Genomic DNA, 24,955 nt, shown 5'->3' with positions numbered 1-24,955 from the left:
AAAACAACTCTTACTCCTTGTTCCAATATCTTCCTCGACGCACGCGTGGGTATCCTAGGCGACCCAGAGCCCGAGCACCGTATGGTCAGCACCCTCTAGGATCCTTCGTAGGTGACCTAGCGCTTCACTCATAGGCTGCTTCCTTGGTCCCTCATCCACCGTACCGGAAGCTCACCATTTTAATCGAACCGAGGCTGGTCAAGACCTCGGTCGACCTTGCTACGCGAGACGTCCTCCATTGACTCTCCGTCAGCAGTTGCAACTTTATCAATTAGGTCTCCACGACCTTAATCACAAGACGGTCAAAATGCTTCCCCATCATTCTTGACATAAAACAGCCATTTACAAACAGTTTACAAATACAATTTCTATATTAACTCTCATTTTTTCACATTATCCCTCATTAATCCACATTACTTATTCCACATTCCATTTATATGTGTACTCATCCAATCACATCATTTTCCATCTCTTCACTTCAGATTCCTTCACATCACATATCTATATTCACATCCATATCTACATCCATACATCCACATCCACATCCACATTCACATCCATACATCCACATCCACATTCACATCCATACATCCATACATCCACATCCACATCCACATTCACATCCATACATCCACATCCACATTCACATCCATACATCCACATCTACATGCTTACCTCCATTTTCACATCCTCATTTATACATCCACATCCCATATCCACATTCATACATACACATCCACATCCACATCCATACATCCACATCCACATGCATACATCCACTATCACGTCCTCATTCATACATCCACATCCACATACATACATACATCCACATCCACATTCCCATTCACATCTATACATCCACATCTACATCCACATACATACATACATCCACATCCACATTCCACATTCACATCTATACAGCCACATCTACATCCACATTCTCATCTACACATCCACATCTACATCCACATTCACATACATCCACATCCACCTTCCCATTCACATCTATACATCCACATACATACATACATCCACATCCACATTCCACATTCACATCTATACAACCACATCTACATCCACATTCACATCTATGCATATACATCTTCATGCATACATCCCTTTCCACATTCATACATCCACACTCCCATCTCCACATCCACAAATCCACACTCCCATCTCCACATCCACACATCCACATACATACATCCATTTTCACATTCCCATTCATATAACCCCATACGCCTTCACATCTAATCTTTTACATCACATCCATTCTCGCCCTATCACAACCCATATATATCTTATCCTATCACATACACTTCTTACCTCATCCCATACACATCTTATCAAATCTTAATTCATCTTATTACCTCATAACTTATTTCATAAGCATCTTATCACCTCTTGTCACATCTTATACACCTCTTATCACATCCTATCACATCTCATATCTATTTATAGAATACAAGAGAATTCTTATATTTGATATAAGATTTCTTTACACATTTATTTATGCATAAATTCTATTTAAGGAGATTAATACTTTCGAAGTATAAATCAATCTTTTATGCATCTTCTTATGCATAAATTCAATTTGGTAGGAATTACACTTTTAGAATAAAAGAATTTCTCTTATGCATATAAGTTATGCATAAAATCCATTTATGATGAACATCACACTTTTAGTATAAGAGAATATCTTTTATGCATACCTCTATGCATGAAATCCAAATATAATAAAAGTCACACTTTTAAAATAAAATAATCAACTTTTATGCATACCTTTATGCATGAAATTCAAATATAATAAAAGTCACACTTTTATAATAAAATAATCAACTTTTATGCATACCTCTATGCATGAAATCCAATTATGATAAAAGTAACACTTTTACAATAAAATAATCATCTTTTATGCATACATCTATGCATGAAATCCAAATATGATAAAAGTAACACTTTTATAATAAAATAATCAACTTTTATGCATACTTTTATGCATGAAATTCAAATATGATAAAAGTCACACTTTTATAATAAAATAATCAACTTTTATGCATACCTCTATACATGAAATCCAAATATGATAAAAGTAACACTTTTATAATCAACTTTTATGCATACCTCTATGCATGAAATCCAAATATTATAAAAGTAACACTTTTATAATAAAATAATCAACTCTTATGTACACTTCTATGCATGAAATTCAATTGTGATAAAAGTAACACTTTTATAATAAAATAATCAACTTTTATGCATACCTCTATGCATGAAATCCAATTATGATAAAAGTAACACTTTTATAATAAAATAATCAACTCTTATGCATACTTCTATGCATGAAATTCAATTGTGCTAAAAGTAACACTTTTACATTAAAATAATAATCTTTTATGCATACCTCTATGCATGAAATCTAATTATGATAAAAGTAACACTTTTATGTTAAAATAATAATCTATTATGCATACCTCTATGCATGAAAATCAAATATGCATAATATAAAAATCAATTTCTCTATGAATATCTTCAATTAATCTAGGATGATAATTCCTAGAATATGGTAGGAAGTCCTCTTTTCATGCTTTGAATGAAATTATTTTATGCGTAATTTTTATAAAAATTTTGCCATAGCTCCGCTGCTATGACTGATAAATCTCAATTTTTTCTAAGGGATAAGGCTTATCATTAAGAATTAATTAGAATGATCCCTAATTGGATAATCCATAATGGATTGAATCATTAATATTCATGAAATACATAAACTAAAAGCATAGAAAAAAGCCATTAATTTGACCTCAAGTATAGATTAATCTTGGATTAACGAAAAGCTTTATGAAAAGCTTCATTTGGATTGAGAATGGGTCATGAGTATGACCATTTCTTGAGTGAGAGAGAGAAATTTCATAAAAACCATTTGAATTAAGCATAAATAGAAATTTATGTAATTCTTGACTATCATTAATCAATTAACTTCAATAGCATTCATCAAATTATGTAACTCTTCACTACCATTCATCAATTAACTTCAATAATATTCAAAAACCATTCTAATTAAGCTTCTCAAGCTTGAGAGGGGTTGAGAAGAGAGAAACATTGAGAAATTATAGAAAATGATCAAAATTCACTAATTACCTTACAATTTGCTTGATTCTTTGTTCACGATAGAGGCCCCCAACCAATCAATTGGTTAAGTATATTGATGGAGCCACCAATGGGGATTGAAGAAAGAGGGAAGCTCCAAAAACTAGTGAATTATTAATGAATTCACAGTTCTTGGCTTAGGTGGATACTTAGAGTAACGATGCATAAACACTATATATTTTTCAACAAGGGGTAGGCTTCTATTTATAGGAAAAATTGAGCTCCTAACCAAACAAACTGATTCTAGAATTTTCCAAATCAGTTTGGTCAATTTTTGACCATTTTTAGGTCAGTTAAGCTAACTTTTTGGAACTAGACTTGAATGAGGAGAGAGGAGAGATGAAATATCTCAATTTTTATGAGTTTAAAACTCCTTCAAGCATGTGAAATATGCACCTCCTTTAAAGAACTCCCCTTCCTTACATATGTGTCAAAATGAAATCATTATACCCAAATATCTCATATTTTTAATATTGCTCATAGTTTTTTTACTAATAAACCTTGTACATTTTCAACTCTTCATCTTATGTGAAATATGCACCTCCTTTAAAGAACTCCTCTTCCTTACATATGTGTCATAGTTTTTTTACTAATAAACCTTATACATTTTCAACTCTTCATCTTATGTGAAATATGCACCTCCTTTAAAGAACTCCTCTTCCCTACATATGTGTCATAGTTTTTTTACTAATAAACCTTGTACATTTTCAACTCTTCATCTTATGTGAAATATGCACCTCCTTTAAAGAACTCCCCTTTGTATATGTGTCAAAATGGAATCATTATACCCAAAATATCACATATTTTTAATATTGCTCATAGTTTTTTACTAATAAACCTTGTACATTTTCAACTCTTCATCTTATGTGAGCATTTACTCATTTTTGGATACCCAAAATATCTCATATTTTTAATATTGCTCATAGTTTTTTACTAATAAACCTTGTACATTTTCAACTCTTCATCTTATGTGAGCATTTACTCATTTTTGGGTATCTTCTTTTACAAATTGGATTTATCTCCTCCTTACACATGGATTGATGCTATTGGCCCATAGGAACCTTAATTGGACCATAATCCAAAAATTTCTGAAAATCTAGACCCTTAGGCTAAGGTCCTTTATACACATTTCCAATTAATTCCAATTGCACATTGAAAAATTCTTTTTGAATTTCTGTTTCAGGGGAATTCATCTTAATTATAAGAGATATTTTTCTGTCCAAAAATATTCAAAATCTGAATATTCTCTCTCTAGAATATTTTCTCTCTCTAGGTTAAAATAGTTAGAAACAAGGTCTTTATATTTCTGAAGAGGGATTGATTACAGGGGAAGATACTAGACATCAAAAAGGGGGTGGGGGAGGAATCTTACACCGAAGGCTCAAAGGATTGGTACCTTGATCTCTATGACCTTCAAGGCAAAAAGCTACATCAGATCCATCTCTTCATTCTTCAGACAAAAGACAGCAAGGGTTCTTTTGAGGGTAGGGGATAGGTCAAGGCAATCAATGTTTCTGTGGTAGATTTGCATCAAAAAATCAAATGCATTGATGTTGAGACCCGTGGGGATCTCATGTACCAACTCTCTCCCACTGTTTCTGTGGTAGATTTGCATCAAAAAATCAAATGCATTGATGTTGAGACCCGTGGGGATCTCATGTACCAACTCTCTCCCACTGCATATAGGAGGAGTCATATGAGGGTTGATCAAGAGGACTCTATGTTCTCCAGAGGGTGGAACCTGACTATAGAGAATGTCTCCAACATTACTTGTGAAATGCTATTCAATGCTTTTACTATGATACTACATAATATGTTTTTAAGTACTTTTGCTTAAGGACTCTAAGCAAACTTTGACTAGGCCTAAAAAGGGGATCTTTATGCAATCATTATTTGAATGTCTATTTTTTCAAATATATATTTGCTTGAGCTAAATTGGGGGTAACTTTTTGGTTTTACCAAATTCAAAATGGCTGAAAAGCCTTCCCTCCTCTCTTCCCTCCACTTTTAGGACCCCCCCCACTTTCTTTCTCTACATTCTCTCTCTAAGATACCCTCATCTCACTAAAACTCTCTTTCGCTTCTCCTTTCTGACATTTGGGCGTGCATCTCTGATTAGTAAGCTTCCATAACCTCTGCACTTCCAAATGCTAATATCTCACACTCTCTCATCCTCCATGCCTCATCTTTTTATCATTTTCTGCTCTCTCTCTCTCTCTCTCTCTCTCTCTCTCTCATGTCTTTCCCGCATTGAAGTGCAGAAAATCCCTCTGTCAACCTCCATAGCTTCAGAGCTTACCACTTTCCATTCTTGCATTGTTTAGCATACATATCTCCTACTTCCGTCTACATTCTACATATCTCTCTCTCTCTCTACTATATTATGCTGTAAAACCTCAATCTACCATCTTCTATGCCTCTTGCCATCTTCCTCATCCTTTCTCCTATTACCTAATCACTATCCATCTATGATCTTCTAATATTTTTTACAGCAAAACTTCATTGCACTCTCCTCAGAATACCCTCTCCTCACTCTCGCATTGTGTTCTACAAGAAGCATTTTTCATCATTGCCTAACCCTAAAGAAAATGCCACTTGAAGATATATCTAATAGAGCACCAAAGTTTAGGTTACATGTAGATTTGGCTGCTGAGTATGCTACCATCTGCAGCTCAAAAACAAGTGGTGTGACCAATGTGCCATTGGATACTCTTCAATCACAAGGACGAAAATGTATTGATCTCTGGATGAATGGATTCATATACCCTATTGACCCGCTCACCAATGCTCCACCTCATTTTGTTAATATCACTACATTTCTTACGTATGTAGGTGATGGAGCTAATGGTCTATTTGGCTATTGTAGAAGGCTTTCTTTTGCTGCAGCTCAGGAATCACCTTCAAGAGTGCATTTTCGAGGCTTATGGCATGAGTTGCAGCACAGCAGCAACACAAGAAGGACATTGATAGGCTTGAAGAAGTGGCATGACCCCAAGTCCTCAAGGTCATGTTGGAGATGGCCATGGGGCATTCAAGAATGGACCTCAGGCCATTCTAGCATTGGCTTGGTGGATCACCCAACTTTCATGCATCCTTCTAGGCATCAAAGAATGGCCCTAGGGCCATTCTTCGATCGGCCATTCTTCGATCATCCAAGCCTCAGCATCAAAGAATGGCCTTAGGGCCATTCTTTTCATGCATAACAGGTGTTATAATGGCCATGGGGCCTTTCTTTTTCATGGCAAATAAGGCCCTTGTTTAGCCTTAAAGGCCTCAAAGAGCATTCAGTAGTGGCCTTGGGGCATCCAAGAATGGCCCTAGGGCCATTCTTTTCATGCAAAAAAGTGCAAGAATTGCCCTAGGGTCATTTTTGCGTGACCACAATTCCTCAAGTCCTTTGTTTGTAAGTTTTCTCTCAAGGTCTAGATTAGCATGCCTTACTAGGACTATTATATTGTGGTAATATATTGTTGTGTAAGAAGGGGTACAGAATGATCCTAGGGCCATCCTACTATACACACTTTTGTACTATTTCTCTTTGAAATGGCCCCAAGATCACTATATTGCTAGTAATCCCTTGTTTGAGCCTAGACATAAAGGGTTTTATTCTTTCCTTGTATGAATGAAGGAATTTGGCTAATTATGTGTGTTCCTATTTCAGATGATAGCATAAAAGCAATCTTGGCAAATCAAAATGTTTTCAAGCCGTCAAATCCGTTGATGCTATGTTGGTATGTTTCATTATCTTTGGTACCACGACAGCCAATGTTTGCATGTGTGCCTTCACTTAAAGATCAAAGAAGGGTTCTCATTCTTGATATGATTGGAATACTTCTTGAATCATTTGAGCTAGACCATGTTGATGAGATGCCATATTGGACTAAGCATATGCGAATAGTTCAAGAAAGCAATGAATTGTACCATGCTATGCATTTGGATGCGAAAAATTTCTTAGACTTTTACTTTGAATGGTTCGTGGTTTGGATTTGGAGTAGATGCAAATTAGATTATATTCTTCGCATCCTCAATTTATGTCTTCCAAAACATCATATGAAATTCAAGTATGTGTTGAGCCAAGAGATATGCCAACACTGGGATGTTCTTTAAAAGCCCTATGTTCTTTAGCTCTATGAGCATGCTTACCACAAGAACCTACCAGAAATCCGAACATATTTTTAAGACTTGGATGGAGACAACACTTTGATTTTTGATGACACACTGTATCAAATTATGTGGAACATGCCAGGTTCCTATCTTATATTTCCAAAGCCGTGGAATCAGACATCGAAGGAACTTTAAGGCTTCTTAAAAACCATAATTATCCATTGGTTGTGTCTGGTTATATAATCATAATAAGAGACACTACACACAGAACAATGTCTTTCAGACTGAGATTAATCTTGAAACAAAGATTGTACTGGAGGAATATTTATGGAGGTGACGTCATTAAAGGAACGGTGCTTTGGACACAAAAGCAATGTTCATGCATGTATGTTATCACAAATCTTGTAAATATTTCAAGCCAAAAGACTCATCTTGACATACAAAATCTCAATGGGTATTCCTTTACTTGTATAACAGAAATGTAATTCTACTGTGTACTCTCCTATGAGACAATGTACATTTCTCACCAGAAATAAAAATTTAATATTATTTGCTAGAGCCTCAAGTCTTGTGTATCTTGTTTATTGGTCTTCCTCTTTTCTTTATTATTCATGTAGAAGTCTCAAATTTGATTACAAATGCCAGTTATCATGAATCATTCTAGTTCATACCAATTCAAGTGTCAAGATCAGTAACTATCATGCATGGCCTATTGTTATTTGAATCATTCTAGTTTATACCAATTTAAGTGTCAAGATGAGTAGCCATCATGCATGGCGTATCGTTTGTTGGTGTCTCCTTTCACATTATTTTATATTTTTATATTTTTCTCATCTTGTACCACTCCCACTATAAACAATCAGAGGTACAAAATGGTCCTAGGGCCATTCCTCTAATAATACACGTTTTTGTTCTTAAATTTAAGAGAGTCTCAAACAAGCATGCACTCATACTTACCTCTTTTAATGCCAAATAAGGCACATAGTTTAAGGGACCGATGTAGTAGTGTCCAGAGTAAAACTTATTCTATTATTCGAACTAAAACTTTACTTATTATTTGAAGGTGCACATTAGCGCTATAATGGTTAATTGTCCACAAACTCCCATCTAACTTCAATGTGTTGCATATAGGGTTTGTTCTACTTTTATTTCAAAGCTCCAAATTACAGGAGTTTCTCTTTACTCTACAGCCTTAGAATGGCCTTAGGACCATTCTTTTATCTTGTTCTTGGACTATTAAAATAACAGTGTGGCACATGGGGGCTCCTATTTTCATAGTATATATCATATATTTCCTAACAAGTTTGCATAGTCTTTTAATATTTTTTCACACAGAAAGCACACAAAAATGAAAACACGACCAACCTAGGAATGGGATTTTTTCCACTTTATCTAATACGGTGTTTAGGCTTAAGAATGTGTTTAAACCAAGCTTTGCTCAAAGTAGTGCCATATGGATTCCTATGGCTCAGCTTCACAATATCAAGCAAAAAGAAAATGAGTCCATATGCGAGATTATGTATCTTGACTCAAGCACTTGAATTCAAGATGCAAGTTAAGGGAGAGGCTAACTGATGATTAGTTATTACAGAGAGGACTCCGAAATTATAAAATGTATGATTATCTAGTGTTAGCCCGACCAGCTATTTTAGATGCATGCTGTAAGCTAGCAATAGAATATGAGGACAATATGCTTGAATTTCCACAACTCAAAGATACCAAGGAAGCTTTAGTAGCGACAACATCGCGAGTTTCAAGTCACCAGGACACAGGGACCCAAAATAAGCAAGTTGAAATGTGAAAGTGGAAGAGCTCAGTAATGCCATACTAGAGAAAATCAAGGTCAAAGATGGGAGAGAAGCATCAGGGAATCCTCATCTCCACCCCCGGAGAGATCTTATTTGGTGCTCTATTTGTAGACAAAATCACTCAAGCATCGAATGCCCACTTAAGACTAAGGCATTTACTTTATTGTGCTCATTGTTTGAGATTGGAACCATTACCCTGCCATGTGCCGATATTCAAGGGTCCAGCCCTTAGCACAATTGCCAACACCAAGAGTGCTGCTAGCCTTACTAGCACCACTAGTGCAAACCACTGCGGCTAAAGGGCAACCAAACCCATCCTACTTTTACAAAGAGGGATGTTTCGAATATAGGACATGTCGCCTTTGCTGCCACTTGTTCTACCACCACAACCTCCACAGGCTAAAATTAACCAAGTGTTGATCAAGGAGCCCTTGGATGAGGGTAAAGTCATATGTGAGGTAGAAATGAATAATGATTACTATGAGGAGCCCGTAGAGATCTCACCAGAGTTTTATGTCTTACAGAACAACATGCCAATGCTAGTGTTTCAAACCATGGTACAATGGAAAGGTAAAGACATAAACTCAACTATGAGAAGGGCGCCACTACAATGTTTTGGTTGTGGTGGACCTCATCGAATAGCGGAATGCCCTAATAAGAATGTGGCTAATGCGAGCCAAGCCCAGCCCTTGGCATCGACCAATGTCATGCTAACATTTTCTTGTGTTCAATGTGGAGTTGATCATTTGATTAAAGACTTTCCATATCGCGCCAATGATTCGGCCTCCACTTCTAACCATGCCACTATCAAGACTATAAGTGTGCAGCCTCAGAATATCACGCCGTTGAATGTCTTGACACGAGCACAAGCAAAACAAGTGCACAAAGGGAAAAACCTAATAGATGTCACAACCTCTAAAACTGGGAGAAGGAGAAGAGTGAAGAAGGTGGGCAAAGGTGATACCATGATCATAATTCAGGATGGATCCAAAGAAGATACCATCAACACCGAATCCACCCAATCAATGGAAGGAGACAACCAAGTACCGAAACAAGATGGGCACAACCAAGAAACCGCAAGGGAGAGACCAAAAACCCCTAAAGGGATTGGGGAATACCTAAACACCTAGGGTTGAATATACGACAAACACATGGAAGGAACGCTCACTTACTAGGGAGCCTAGAGACATAGGCAGTCTCGCAACCATATTGTCCACCACCGTCAAAATGCCGCTGGGACCACTGTTACACAATACACCAGCATTATGGCCATATATTAAGGACTGGGTAGAGGAAAGATTAAACCCAATGTCCATTGCAAAGAAGACTTAATCACCTCTAGTGCAAAAAAACGTAGTACTTGAGGAGGAAGGAACTCCCAGATTTGTCAAAATACATGTCAATCAACTGGGTTGGTATTATGAGAGTGATGATACAAATGCTACGATCCCAGTTCACCATAACGGATACCAAGCACTGGCTATCTTAGATAGAGGGAGCAGGGGTGAGCATCATTACAAAAGGATGTTGAGAAAACTGGGGTAAACCAGGATTGGAAAGAGCAGATCTAATCGTCAAAATGGCAGACATAACATCTTCAAGACCTACATATGGGGTTATTGAAAAGCGTTAGACTTAAGATCTTTTCGTTTCGCTACCATCATACATTTTTTGTAATGGACTTTCTACACCAACCGGATTCATATGACATTACTTGGATAGACCTTTCATGAGGGAATCCAAATTGGTGCATGATTGGGTGTTAGATCAAGTGTATGTTCGAAAGGACTCATAGATTCTAAAGATTGATTATAAATGTGGAAGGCACACCCCCAATGGAAGGGAAATTGTTTGGAAACGGTTCGGTCACTAAATGAATCACATCCTTACAAGTCTGCCAACCAATGGAGGAGAATGTATGGGAGGAGGAAGAGGCCGCAACGTACGCGTCGCTTCCACCCTCGGATTTCAGTGAAAACTACATGCATGTGCTTGCTACTATAGATCTGTTGCCTTCCAGTATGTTGAATCAGGGAGCATTCCTACCACCTCAGTACCCATCGTAGATGTGTAACCAAGAGAAGAAGAAATGGAGGATGAAGCCTCTAGCACAAACGGTCCTGGATCACAAGGCCGACAGTACCCAATGCCTCAAGAGATAGCGTAAACAAAAGAGGTATATCGCTCGATGAAATGCCCTATTACAAAGTAAACTCACAGACGCATAGTGGCTGAGATATCTCAAGGTCTTCTAATAACTGGGGTGAAGAGTTGAGTAAGATAACCCTGGAAGAAGGAAAACGAGAGAAGAAGGTGATACCTCAAGAGTCAGAAGCACCTAAACTCATGAAGGTAAGACGTAGAAAATGAAACAAGGCTCTGGCTGAGGCCGAGCGTGAGGCTAAAAAGGTGATGGCTTAGACAAAAGATGAGGAGGACGACAGGCCAGACCTACTCTCAGTGCCTGACCATTTTAACACATACAACATTAACGAACAAAAAGTGGTCCAACTGACTAAAAGGGTAAAGGAAGATGGTCAATCCACGTCTTACAATGGTCCAGTTGAAGTTAAGGAGGTTAACCTTGCTGAGCTAGGGGAGGATCTCAAACCTGTCTATATTGCTAAGGATTTAACGACAACTGAAGAACAAGAACTCATTGCTCTCCTCACAGAATTCAAAGATTACTTTGCTTGGAAATACACTAAAATGAAGGGTGTACCACTCGAGGTGGTCTAACACACAATTTCGATCATCACGGATAGATCAAGACCATCTAGGCAAAATCCATATCAAATGAATCCGAAGTATGCAACAATTGTAAAGGATGAAATTGATAAACTCATTTGCTATGGATTTCATCTATGAGATCAAGCACACAAATTGGCTCTCACCAATCGTGATTGTGCCAAAAAATAATGGGAAATTGAGGGTCTGTGTTGATCTCAAAAAGATCAAATGCAGCCACCAGGAAAGACCACTACCCACTGCCGTATACTGAACATGTATTGGAACAGGTAGCAGGTGAAGAAGCTTATAACTTCTTAGATGGGTTTCCAGGTTATAACCTATCCATAGCACCAGAAGACCAGCACAAAACGGCCTTCAATATGATGTGGGGAACATATGCTTTATAAGGTTATGCCTTTTGGCCTCATTAATGCCCCAGCAACGTTCCAACGATTGATGTGCATACCCTTCAAGAACTACTTGCAAAAGTGGCTCGAGGTATTCATTGATGATCTATGTGCATGCTCCCCCGTGGGTAGAGCATTGCTCCCCCGTGGTTGAGCCGAGCTCCCTATTTCACTGACATTCAACTAATTTCTTTACTAATTTCATTTTTTAATGAAGTTATGTGTATGTGTGTATGGCAATATGTCTTAATTTTGTGCTCATCTTGCTATTATGTTGCTAATTTGAGCTTATGTTTTTGTGTGTGTGCAAGATTAGATTTAATGTGTGTGGAGGGTATTGCCCTTTCATAATTGATTTGTTGAATTTAACTCCTCTATGTGCATATGATTGAGCTAAGCTCCCCACACTTCCGGATTAATTCCAAAGAGTGGCACACACACATGAAATTTCTATGTGCATATGATTGAGTTAAGATCCCCACACTGCATACGTGTGTCCATGTGCAAATGGCATAATTGAAAATTATTTATGCTTAATGTCATTGATGCTTGCATTTGTGTGTATAAGTTGGTAGTTTACAAATTTGGAATGCTTATGGTGCTTTATTTTTGTTGCATTTATATGTGTGTGTACACCAATTTCAAATTTCATGATTGCAATTGCATGTGTGTGAAGTCCAGTTTGATTCTCGGGCTTAAAGCTTGTTGCAAGTTTTATGTGTTTGTGTCCAATCTTGATTTGGGCGATTGGAATGCAATTTGGGCTTCTTGATTGTCACATTTTCATGCGTGCACACTGCTGCAAATGTCAACCTTGGAATGGCAATATATATGTTGATGTTGATTAGAATGGCAATATATATGTGGAGGTATCTAGCAAGCCATCCATAGATGAACAGAAGCCTAGGAAGGGTGGAGTACCTCCTGGCTTTAACCTAAAGAAAGCTTCTTGCCCAAGCAAGAAGCTTGCCAAGTGCAAAAGGAGTCTTTGTTAACCAATGAAAAGTCCAAGACTTTGACCCTAAAAGAGCCAGCATCCCAAGTACATATGAGCGTGGACAAGTACCTTCTAATGCCTATCCATTCTGGTAAAGAGAATGTGCATCTCTATGAAAACGGTAAGGGGAAATATTTCCAATTGCTAATCCCCCATGGCATAAGTAAAATACCAGCTCAACTCTAACAATTAAGAATTCCAGTGAAGATTGTGAACCAACATTTCTTCCTACCACGGTAATATCAAATGAAATTGCTCATGACCTTTGCCAGACCTTTGCCATGACCTTTGCCAGACCTTTTGTCTAAAGGTAGGAGCATTAGCAAGCTTGATGATTCTACACAAAGAAGCCCAAAAGCAGCTTGAAGTGCAAAAACTAAGCAGCAACAACAGGAAGAACTAGAGAATACTTTAGATCAAGGATCACCCCACCTAGACATTCAGTCCACCATTCCACCAAATGAGAGTCTAACAAAGACAGAGCAGCCCTTTAAGCATTTCTCATGGGCTTCTTCTTCTGATAAGAAGCCTCGTCAACCCATTGCAAAGGCGAGCAATGTTCAAGGAAAGGAAGAAGGGATGATCAGTGGAATGGACATAGACACAACAAAGCAACAACCGAAAACCAAGAAAGAAGAGCGAGGAGAAAGTGCAAATTACCAGTAGTGCGGTAGAGCAATTGGTGAAGCGTGTGTGTGTTTGGGGTAAGGTCTCATGATCGAGTCTTACTTCCAGCTCTCATCGGTAAAAATCGCAAACGAGGATGAGGACTATGTGAAACCAATACGGATTCCATTAGCTCTCTCTACAGACAATAGAGTGGTAAAGGTCTTGTCTAGCTGCCCTTGACTACTCTCAGGAGTGGATCAGAATAGTCTATCATTCAAGCAATGGACGGCTATGGGTATTAAACCAACTCTAAACCCCACTCCTTGTTTAAAAACCTTCTCCGACATATCTACTCATCATCATGTCAAGGCATGTTGTGTACGGAATTGTATATTCAAGACGTCAAAGTGCCTTGTAAATTCTACATAGAGAAGAATGGGCTTTTACTTGCAATGGAATGAAGGTAGAAAGCTATGGATTAGTTGTTCCTTCTTCCTATCACAATCTAACTTTGATTCAACCACACTTTTTCAAGCAAGCACACACCTCGCACACACATGCCCTTATCTTATTCGACTATGGAAAAATCCAAGTACACAAACACTCAACTAGCAAGCATTCACTCACAAGCAAAGAGAGCAAGCATACATTAAATAAGAAGCATACAAAGCATACAAACTTGAAAGAACATACATTCAATCATGCAAGTAAGCACACACCATTATCCTACTTAGATACGGAGTTTCCAAGCATATACACACTCAACTAGCAAGCAAATGCTCTCCACATTTTTTGGTGCTTTAGCTAGTCAAATGTTTCAAGTAAACACCTCCAGTGCTCTCCACATTTTTTGGTGCTTTAGCTAGTCAAATGTAGGCTTTGGCTCTGTTGCCAAGAGCATACATTCACCATTTCCTTGGGCACTCTCTTCTCTACTAACACCTTTGGATGTGGAGCCAGGTTCAAAGCATCCCTTACTAGATCAAGATCCAATCTAAATTGTATAGGCTGGCCATCCACTTTTGTGACTATCGTGGTCTTTGATTTTGCATCATAATTGTGGACTAGCTCACCTTCAAGAAGCTGAATTTGCATGGCTACTTTGACCTACGAGCTTGGGGCCCAAATTATCAAAGTCCAATCTCTTCCTATGATTATATGCCTCCCCTAGATTGATTATATAAAACTTGCAACATATATGAGCATCCTTGATTCCGATGTGTATATTCAATATTCCTTGGCATGAGGTAGATGACTATGCAAAACTCTCAAGAGAGGTGTCTGTGTTTATTAAAGAGGGTTTATCCATATATTACCATAGCTCATACGAGATTACATTAAAAGGCTGTGAGTGCAAAATGACATATTGTACCAAGCTCTGCGAGAAAGTTAATAGAAATCTGCAATAGCTTAACATAATCTTCCTCTTCTATAAATAAGTCCCAAGGATAAACATTGAGTGTGTTGGGAATTTATTTGGCCACACAAGTATTCACACATGGATAATTGTATGTTGCTATGTCACATGTTAAATCATTAGATGCAGTGAAAGTGTGTAAAAGATGCTATGGACCATGAAAGCAGCATTGAAAGTACAAACAAAGTCTACACAACCAATGTCATCTACAAAGAGATATTGCAAATGGCATCCAAAAGAATGTAAATGTAATCTATACCCAAAAGGCAGAGAACGAGCTATTGATACAGTAGCCTACAACTGCCAGAGACTACATTCACAGATATCTTTGTATCAATCAAGTAAGCATTTGGAAGGAGAACGTTTGCAAAGATGTGACATGTGCAATCTCTGTGGTCTTTGAGCAAGTGTGCATGATTTCATGATGTTGATTGATGTTTCTCTTAGAATGACAATTATTTTATTGTGATGCGAAGAGATGAAGTTAAATAGAAGTTAGATGGCAAACTTCTTTCAATTTATCTCCCACATTGGCGCTACCATTGCTGGTAATATCGAATCGATATATATATATATATATATAAATACACTTACATTGTGTGGATTAAATGATTGACATTGAGGTAAAGCCACCAAGTAGATCCACAAGTATGGAGTGCCCTAGCTCCTGCTCAAGGGTGGTTCAAATTCTTGAGATGGCTGTAGGGGCATGGTGAGTTCTACTTTGCCTTTATTACATTTGGATAAGCAAATGTTTTGCTTTTCAATTGCTTTCATTTAGAGTGGTAGCATTGATTTTTCTTTTCGTTTCGAAATACTTAACGTCCAGAGAGAGAGAGAGAGAGAGAGAGAGAGAGAGAGAGAGAGAGAGAGACTCCGTATAATTGTAAATATAAATTTTTTATTGAGATTTTTTAAAAAAAAACAAGAAATATTTTTCTTTTTTTGAACCTAGGTTATTGCTAGGTTTGTATGGTTCAGACACTTACAGTCAGAGCTTTGGGCTCCTTGGAATTCACAATCTTAGATTTCGAATGATTGCGAATCAACTTTATGTACATGTAATGTTTGTAGACTATGAAAAGTCTAATAAGTTAGATTTTCGGTGCATAGGCACTGGACAATACATAATTTTTCGATTTGCTGTCTACAAGCCTGTTCAAATGTCATTCTTCTCAAGAATTGATCCAACGAATGAGTTTTGTAAGGTTTTATCTTTGCAGTTTTTTTTTAAATTATTTCTTTCAATAGCTAATGTCATTATCTTATATATATATATTTTGGACAGATGGAGGCAAGGAGTATAGGCTTCCAAGGAGAGATAATCCAGTTGTTTGAAGATTGATTGTTTTAATGGTTTGCCACATCAATTCTGTTAGCGGTGTAAATAGAAGTAAATTGTGTGGTTCCTGTTAACTTATGAGCCAATTTATGTGCAGGTCAATGATGATGGTTTTACATGGGGCATTTATCTACTTTTTTGGGTCACTCTTTCTGACATTTTTGTGTGTGGATGGTAGAGGATTTATTGGCTTTGTATTGGTTTCTTGGATAGACTCTACCTTCTGTGTTCTCCTTTCATGTACTCATAATAAGAGTGAGAAGGCACCTAATATGATACTATTTGTAACCTTCAATTTTTATTCATGCTGTGGATTGGTTTTCTCAATACCACGTATGTTAAGATTGTCACCACTACAGCAGGTTGGAATGCCATATGCATATGTATGCCAAGTTTGGCACTTTCTTCAAAGAAAAGTAAGTACTTTAGGAGCTCCTATGTGGATATCATGGTGTGTTCATATATAGGTAGCGAAGTAGAGGACCATAAGGTCTAAAATGGGCTTCAATAATATACAACCTATCTCTCCTATCCCATCCGGAGGACGAGTATGTGTTTTTATGCATGTAAGAATGTCTCTTGCGCATCTGAGACATGTCATGCCACTAGTATAATATTTTTTTTTTAAAATAACCAATCGAAGGCAGTGCTAGAAAAACTCAATTTTCAATGTATTTTTCCGGGTTGAAATTAAAAATCCCCGATCTCCATTTGACATTGCCTTTAAGTTCAGGGGACAAAAATTAGTACATCTTAGTTATAATCCTCGTTTTTTAGCAATAAATTGATTCGTTAGGAAAAAAACCTTTTTTAAAAATCAAAAGTCTTCTTTCAAAACTAGAATCTTCGCTGTTAAATTCAAGGCCAACCAAAATCTCACCCGATTGTTTGTCCCGGGGCCACACAGTAGACGGGATGACTCACGAGTCTTTTTGGATTCTGCTTCACAGCACCTGCTTTCCTTCCTCGCTCTTGTCTGCAAGAAGAATTGTACGAAAAAGAAGAAAGGGAAGCTTTTTTCTGTGCTGCTATGGCATCTCTAACCGCATCTCTGAAAGCTTTCTCTTGTTCGTTGGCACCCCTCTTGGTGATTGTGGTGGTGCTGCACAAGGTGCTCTCTGTTCTTCTGTGGAGGCCTCTGCGCATTCAGAGAGCCCTGAGAGCCCAAGGCATCAGAGGGCCTTCTTACCGTGTCCTAGTGGGGAACTTCCCGGAGCTCTCAGCCTTCAACAAGGCTGCCCGGGCCTCTCCCATGCCCCACACCACCCATCATATCTCGCCTCGGATTTTGCCCCACTACACTGCATGGTCTGCACAGTATGGTAAGTAAAGCTTCTGTGCATTGATTTCCTGTCTGCCATTTTCTTTGGGTACAGTATTTTCCCAGTCAATTTGGTGTTTTCTCTCATATAGAGATGTAAAGATCACTGCCTTTGGTTGCAGTAAACTTTTTCCATAATTTTGGCTTTTTCTTTTCTCATATTTGGATGGAAATATCACTTCATTTTCTACACAGGCAGCCCTTTCCTGTATTGGATGGGTTACCGGCCCCGGAGCATTGCAAAGAAGTGCTATCCAACAAGTTCGGCCACTATCCAAAACCTGAAGGAATGGCTGATTTACAAGAGCTGCTTGGAAATGGGCTTGTGACTTTGGAGGGGGAAAAATGGGCCCAACACAGGAGGATAGTTAGTCCTGCATTTTTCTTGGAAAAGCTGAAGGTACATCGCAATGCGTAATTTCGCATCCTAACTTGTAGACTCAGAAGGGTGTTACACGCTACAGGAAAAAGCACAATAATTGCTCTTATACTCCAATACGGCTGACATGAGAATGATTGTTGGCAGGCAATGACTGCAACGATTGCAAACTTGGCAACCGGCATGTTGGACACTTGGCAATTACAGCTTCAAGAGGCAAGGGATCACAAGGAAATCAATGCCCATGAAGAGTTTAAAACCTTGACAGCTGACATCATTGCCCATACTGCATTTGGTAGCAGCTATGCAGAAGGGAAGCGAGTTTTTGAGTTGCAATATGAGCAACAAAAACTGTCTGGGAAGCTTGCAGGCTCGGTTTACATTCCAGGAAGCAGGTTCTTTTCAACACTTGTTGCTAAGAGTATGGTCTTGTTATCACTTGTTTGCAGATGACCTATTCATTATTTCTGTGTACAAGTTTACTGCAAGTGAGTATAGATAGTGTGCTAGAAGTCAGTAAATGATAGCATGGTCGTTTTGTTAGTTGTCAATGCTCCAGCCTCATGTTGTAGCCAGCTGGCTCATGTATCTAATGGCCTAGTTATTGAGAGTAGACATGGTTGAGCAGTGTGGATTGCCCCAGGTGCCAAGGTAGGACCCAGATGTGGGGTGGCCCAGGGTGTGAACGCACTTTATTGGGCTTTGTGCTGGCTGACCAGTGACGACCCCTACAGATGCAGATAAACTGGTGGCTGAGGGGCAGATGAGGGCATTGTACGCCAGTCCCTGCAAAGCCCAAGTCAGGGGCAGCAGGAGGCAAGTTGAGTATCAGTGGAAGGCTGTACCAACAAGCAGAAAGATCTAGCCCAGAAATAGCTGGAACTATCAAAAGGCGACTGAAATTCAGCAAGTCAACTGCATCTCTCAGGCCCCAGCTTGTTATTGTAGTCACCACGACAGTAATGACATGGTTGTGTTTAAGTTCCTGCAACCTCTTCATGCGCGACTTTTGTAGGGTATTACTTTCTGAAGGTCAACTTAAATGTGACGGGATTGTGTTGTGAGGCTTACATCAAAAATAAGGATTTCTTGCAGGCTTTTACCCACGACAACCAATCGGCTCCGATGGAGATTGACGAAGGAGATCACAACGATACTGGAAGAGATTATTCAGAAGCGGTTGGGTTCTTCCAAAGTGGGCAGAAACGACCTGTATGGAAATGATTTATTGGGACTGATGATGTCTGCCTACAGGGAGGAATTGCAAGGAAGTCAGAAGAACCTGAACATGAGTTTGCAAGAAATCATCGATGAGTGCAAAACATTCTTCTTTGCTGGTCACGAGACGACATCCTCGTTGCTTACATGGACAGTTATGCTTCTTGCTGTTCATTCTCAATGGCAAGAGCGGGCTCGGGAAGAAGTCCTCAACCTTTTTGGCACGCACCATCCAGATGGGGAAGCTTTGAACCAGATGAAAATTGTAAGCTTGAAATGTTTTCTGGGTGTGACCATATGTGTGCACGTTTGCTGTTTCTATGATATGCTAACACCTGAAACAACTATGACAGGTTGGGATGATTCTGTATGAATCATTGCGATTGTACCCTCCGGTCACAGGTGTTTTCAGAGAGGCATCAAAGGATATGAAACTTGGTGATACTTTAATACCTGGGGGTACCACCTTCTTAGTCCCCATACTTCCCTTGCATGTTGATCCTGCATTTTGGGGCCCAAACGCCCATGATTTCGATCCTCAGCGCTTCGCGGATGGTGTTTCGAAGGCTTGCAAACATCCAATGGCTTATCTACCCTTTTCAACAGGCCCTCGGAATTGTGTGGGCCAAAACTTCGCTATGATGGAGGCGAAGATCGTTCTTTGCATGGTCTTACAGCGCTTTCGGTTCCATCTTTCCCCTGGGTACAAGCATGCACCAACTGCGATGTTAACATTGCAACCTGAACACGGAATGCAGATCATTTTGGAAACCCGTTGATATGTGGTCAAGGATAACTATTCTCTCTTTAATGAACCAACTGTTCTCTCTTAATGCAGCTATATGTAGACATGAACCAAACTTCATATTGTGGGATTGGTAACTTGGCGGCGGTAGGACCTAAATGGCTCACTTGAAATCTCGATTCAATGCTTGTCCATTCGTTTTAGGGCACTAGAGTATCACTCCAAATTGTTAAAGAACTTAAAGCTTTCTACTAGCACTAGTAGACCACCTCTTGGAATGACTATTTGTGAATGGTGGGACAGTACAGGCTGCTCGAACTATTAGCCTTCCGTACCTCTGTTGTTTCGGCTGCAGATAATGCCAACTGCAAAGTACAAATGAAGAGAGAACATGACTGCACGGTTTTGTTAAGACAGCAATCTTAACCTCTATACGTCATGGAGCACAACATCTGAGCAAGGTGGTTTTTTGAGGGGCGTCATGCCCGTTTTGGGCGTTTTGACTGTAAAATACATCCACTTATTTTGAGTGCCTATCAAAAAATTAAATAAATAGTGAACAAACGAGCATTATTTCTGTTGAGCCCATCATTTTGAAGGGTGACCTAGTTTGTCAAAAATCATCCTTGCATCCGAGGGCTGAGTAGCACTGTTAGAAAAAAAACTCCTGTAACTTGTCTTTGCCCTTCTTTGAAGACTTGCCCTTGTCCTTGGCTTTGCCTTTATCCTTTGACAGGTGGCCTTTCTTCCCACACTTGTAACACCGACTCCGAACTTTCTTCTGCATCGTCATGCGTGCCTGATTAGGTCCAATAGACGATGAAACTTTCAATTTCCCCTGTGAAACTAGGATGCATTCCTCTTCCAAGAGGAGAGTACACATATCATCAAACTCGAGGGAAGGTGTTGTGATCTGAACCCGCAAAGCTCGGGAAATCATGTCATAATCTGCAGGAAGCCTGATGAGGACGAGAGCAGCTAACTGATAAGAGGTCATGGCGGTACCCATTGCCACTAATTGGTCATGGATTACCTTAACCTTCATCACAAATGACTGCATGGAAGTCCCTGCTGTAAACTCCAGGAAAAAGAGCCGACCCAATAGGTTGACAGAGCGCATTGTAGAGTCTCGTACATATAGATCTGTCAGCTTTCTCCAAACAGAAGCTGCACAATCCAATGTTTGCACTGCGGGGGAGACCTTTGGTGAGATGGCTCGTACAAGTGCAAAGTGAGCTTTTGAGTCTTGATTCTCCCAAGCTGAAAGTTCTGCGAGAAAGGCATCCTCCTGGTCCTGAGTCCATTTCCTAAGCTTCCAGTGATCATAGTTTGAACCACTGAGCTTGTCCTCCTTATTCGTGCAGGGGGGGGGCCATGTCTGCCTCAAAGAAGCTATGTCTCAAACAACCTCTGTAGCTAAGCAATCCACGTGCTCTCTCAAGCACCTTTCCACAGGATCTAACTAGGGACTAGTAGCCCCCTCTGAAGATGCAGGCTGGATAGTAGCAAAAGAAACCCAAAAACACACCATCGGGAACCTCCTACCGGAAGGGGGAGGGGATCTTGGAGGGAGAAGAGCTGATGTGCCACTTGTCAGGCAAAAATATCCTTCAAAAACTTGCTACAAAATTGATGCCCTTACTGAATTTGTAGTGAGAACTCCTCCACTTGCCTCTGTAGAAGAAAACGCAGCCTGGGGGTTGGCCGTAAGCAGTAGGAGGGCTTGTAGATCAAAAAACGCAGCAGCTAATGAAGAAAACGCAGCCACTGTTGAAGTATCTACAGCCAGGATAATCTAGGGAAGCAACAAAAGCAAGGAATAGTTGAAGAAAGAGAGAGACAGAGAGCAGATTTTTGTGCAACAGCCGGAGCCTAAGCGTATGATACCATGAAAGAATGTGCACAAGCGGAAGCAAATAAACATGAGAGAGAGAAAGATTGCAAGCAAGAACAAGAGCTTTATTAGCTTGAGGTTATAGAGTACAAGAGCCAGCAAATAGGGCAATGTAAGATGATTGAATGAATAAAAGAGAGCAACTCTTATATACTTGTGCATGAAGCAAGTCGGCTGTAGAAAACAGGCCGACAGGACCTCCACGACAGCAAAAGGAAGATGCAATATTTTAACATCTTTCCCACACGCCTAGATGCATTGGGGCTCACAATTAGTTGTCACCATCAAACCATTTACTCATTGGGGTTCACAATTAGTTGTCACCATCAAACCATTTACGCATTGAATGAGTTTCTTATATATATATATATATATAATGCATCAGAAAGAAAATTGCCCTCCCCTCCCCCCTTCTCCGCACACACACACACACATACATATCTTCTAATATTATATTATGTGCATGTGTAAGAGAGAGAATATATACACACACACACATATATTATGTGCATGTGTAAGAGAGACTATACATACACACACGTATATATATTATGTATGTATGTGTATCTATAGGTATGTAAGCATGTATATATAAAGACTTATATGTATGTTGACGCACACACATGTATGTTCATGTGTACACACACGTACACAAGTACATGATATGTGCACACACGCATACAAACACACATACACACACTCGCACATATGGACACGTGCATGTGTGAGTGTACCCACCCCTCCCCCCTCCTCCTCACACACACATACATATCTTCTAATATTATATTATGTGCATGTGTAAGAGAGAGAATATACATACACACACGTATATATATTATGTGCATGTGTAAGAGAGAATATACATACACGTATATATATTATGTATGTATGTATATGTATCTATATGTCGGAGGTAGTTTGTGTGGGAGGAGAGAGTGTGCATTTGCATTAGTGTATGTGCGGTGTGTACATGTGTGTGTGTGTGTGTGTGTGTGTGTGTGTGTGAGAGAGAGAGAGAGAGAGAGAGAGAGAGAGAGAGAATTTCTACGTAGGAGATAGTTTGTGTGGGAGGAGAGAGTGTGCATTTGCATTAGTGTATATGCAGTGTGTACATGTGTGTGTGTGTGTGTGTGTGTGTGTGAGAGAGAGAGAGAGAGAGAGAGAGAGAGAGAGAGAGAGAGAGAATTTCTATGTAGGAGATAGTTTGCGTGGAAGGAGAGAGTATGCGTTTGCATTAGTGTATGTGCGGTGTATACATGTGTGTGTGTGTGTGTGTGTGTGTGAGAGAGAGAGAGAGAGAGAGAGAGAGAGAGAGGCAGAGAATTTCTACGTAAGAGATAGTTTGTGTGGGAGGAGAGAGTGTGCATTTGCATTAGTGTATATGCGGTGTGTACATGTGTGTGTGTGTGTGTGTGTGTGTGTGAGAGAGAGAGAGAGAGAGAGAGAGAGATGTAACGAGGGAGAGGGTGAAAAGAGAGAGAGAGAGAAAGAGAGCGAGAGATAGAGAATAAAAAGTAGCTTTTAATAAAATATAAATAGAATATAAATTAAATAGAAAACATATATTTAATGTGTGTATGTTTTTATTTACATTTATACATTTATACATACATACATATGTATGTATGTATGTATGTATGTATATGTATATACATATATATGTGTGTGTGTGTGTGTGTGTGTGTGTGTTTCGATGTATGTATGATATATCTATCTATATATTTAAAAGTGACCACAACTTATCACCCATCTCCGCACATTAAAATTTAATCAAAATTAATTAAATTATGACGATGTTTGTATTTATATTTTTAAATACATGTATATATGTACATATGTGTCTATGTATAGGTATATGTATCTAAAACATAATATTGTATATACTATATATTTACATATGTGTATGTGTGTGTGTGTGTGTGTGTGAGAGAGAGAGAGAGAGAGAGAGAGAGAGTGTGTGCATACACGCGCGCACGTGTGTGTGTGTGTGTGTGAGAGAGAGAGAGAGAGAGAGAGAGAGAGAGAGCTTCTATGTGTGGGAGAGTGTAAGAAGAGAGAGGGAGTGTGTGCATGTGTGTGTGTTTGTGTGTGTGTGTGTGTGTGTGTGAGAGAGAGAGAGAGAGAGAGAGAGAGCGTGTATATGTGTGTGCATGTGTGTGAGAGAGAGAGAGTTTCAACATTTGAGAGTGTGTGTACGTGACAGAGAGAGAGAGAGAGGGTCATGTGCATGTGCATGTGCATGTGTGTGTGTGTGAAAGAGAGAGAGAGAGAGAGAGAGAGAGAGAGAGAGAGAGAGATGGTTGTAGATAGGGAATAGTTCTTTTCTGGAACCTTGGTCGGCCGTAGAGCAATGCGCGGGTGCAATACTAGTTATTAGTCAAAATAAGGAGCGCTCTTTTACTTGTGCGGGTTTTTTCATCAAAATTTTGTAATTTTTGACTAACGTTCTCAAAAACTCAGTGGGCTAATTTCAACACAAGCCAAAAGACAACCGGAATTGAACCGTGAAAAGTAAACTAGTGACTAAAGGAAGGTAATTTTTTAATACCATTGCTCAATACAGTGATATGGTTTTGCCAGAGGACACCAAATAGAAAGTACACACATGTAAGGTCTAAGGGGAATGGTGAACCTGGGATTTTTGTATACCAACTTTTTTGTGAAAATGATGCTTTGTGAATGTTAACAATATTGGGACCATGGTTTTGCTGCAAGGATTCCTCTATATGTATGTAGTAGAACTTTCAACGCTTGTATTTCTGTTGTGACTCTGAATCATCAATGGCATGCTCAATGAAGTAAATCACATGTTTTGATCTCATGCAAGCTAACTTCCA

The 24,955-nt window shown here is 39.1% G+C and overlaps 1 pseudogene across 1 annotated transcript; it reads left to right on the top strand.

Moving 5' to 3' along the window:
- Positions 1-17,514: 17,514 nt before the first annotated feature.
- LOC147615170 (cytochrome P450 709B2-like) lies at positions 17,515-20,795 on the top strand (annotated as a pseudogene). The gene is made up of 5 exons (XR_015262760.1): positions 17,515-17,883; positions 18,078-18,282; positions 18,409-18,656; positions 19,357-19,744; positions 19,833-20,795. The product of XR_015262760.1 is annotated as a cytochrome P450 709B2-like (transcript).
- The last annotated feature ends 4,160 nt before the right edge of the window (positions 20,796-24,955 follow it).

Source organism: Cibotium barometz, chromosome 40 (genome assembly GCF_041138505.1).
Source record: "Cibotium barometz isolate CiBa-2024 chromosome 40, ASM4113850v1, whole genome shotgun sequence".
NCBI lineage: Eukaryota > Viridiplantae > Streptophyta > Polypodiopsida > Cyatheales > Cibotiaceae > Cibotium > Cibotium barometz.
Note: the sequence above shows the minus strand (reverse complement) of the source record. Positions and strands in the feature narration are given on the sequence as shown.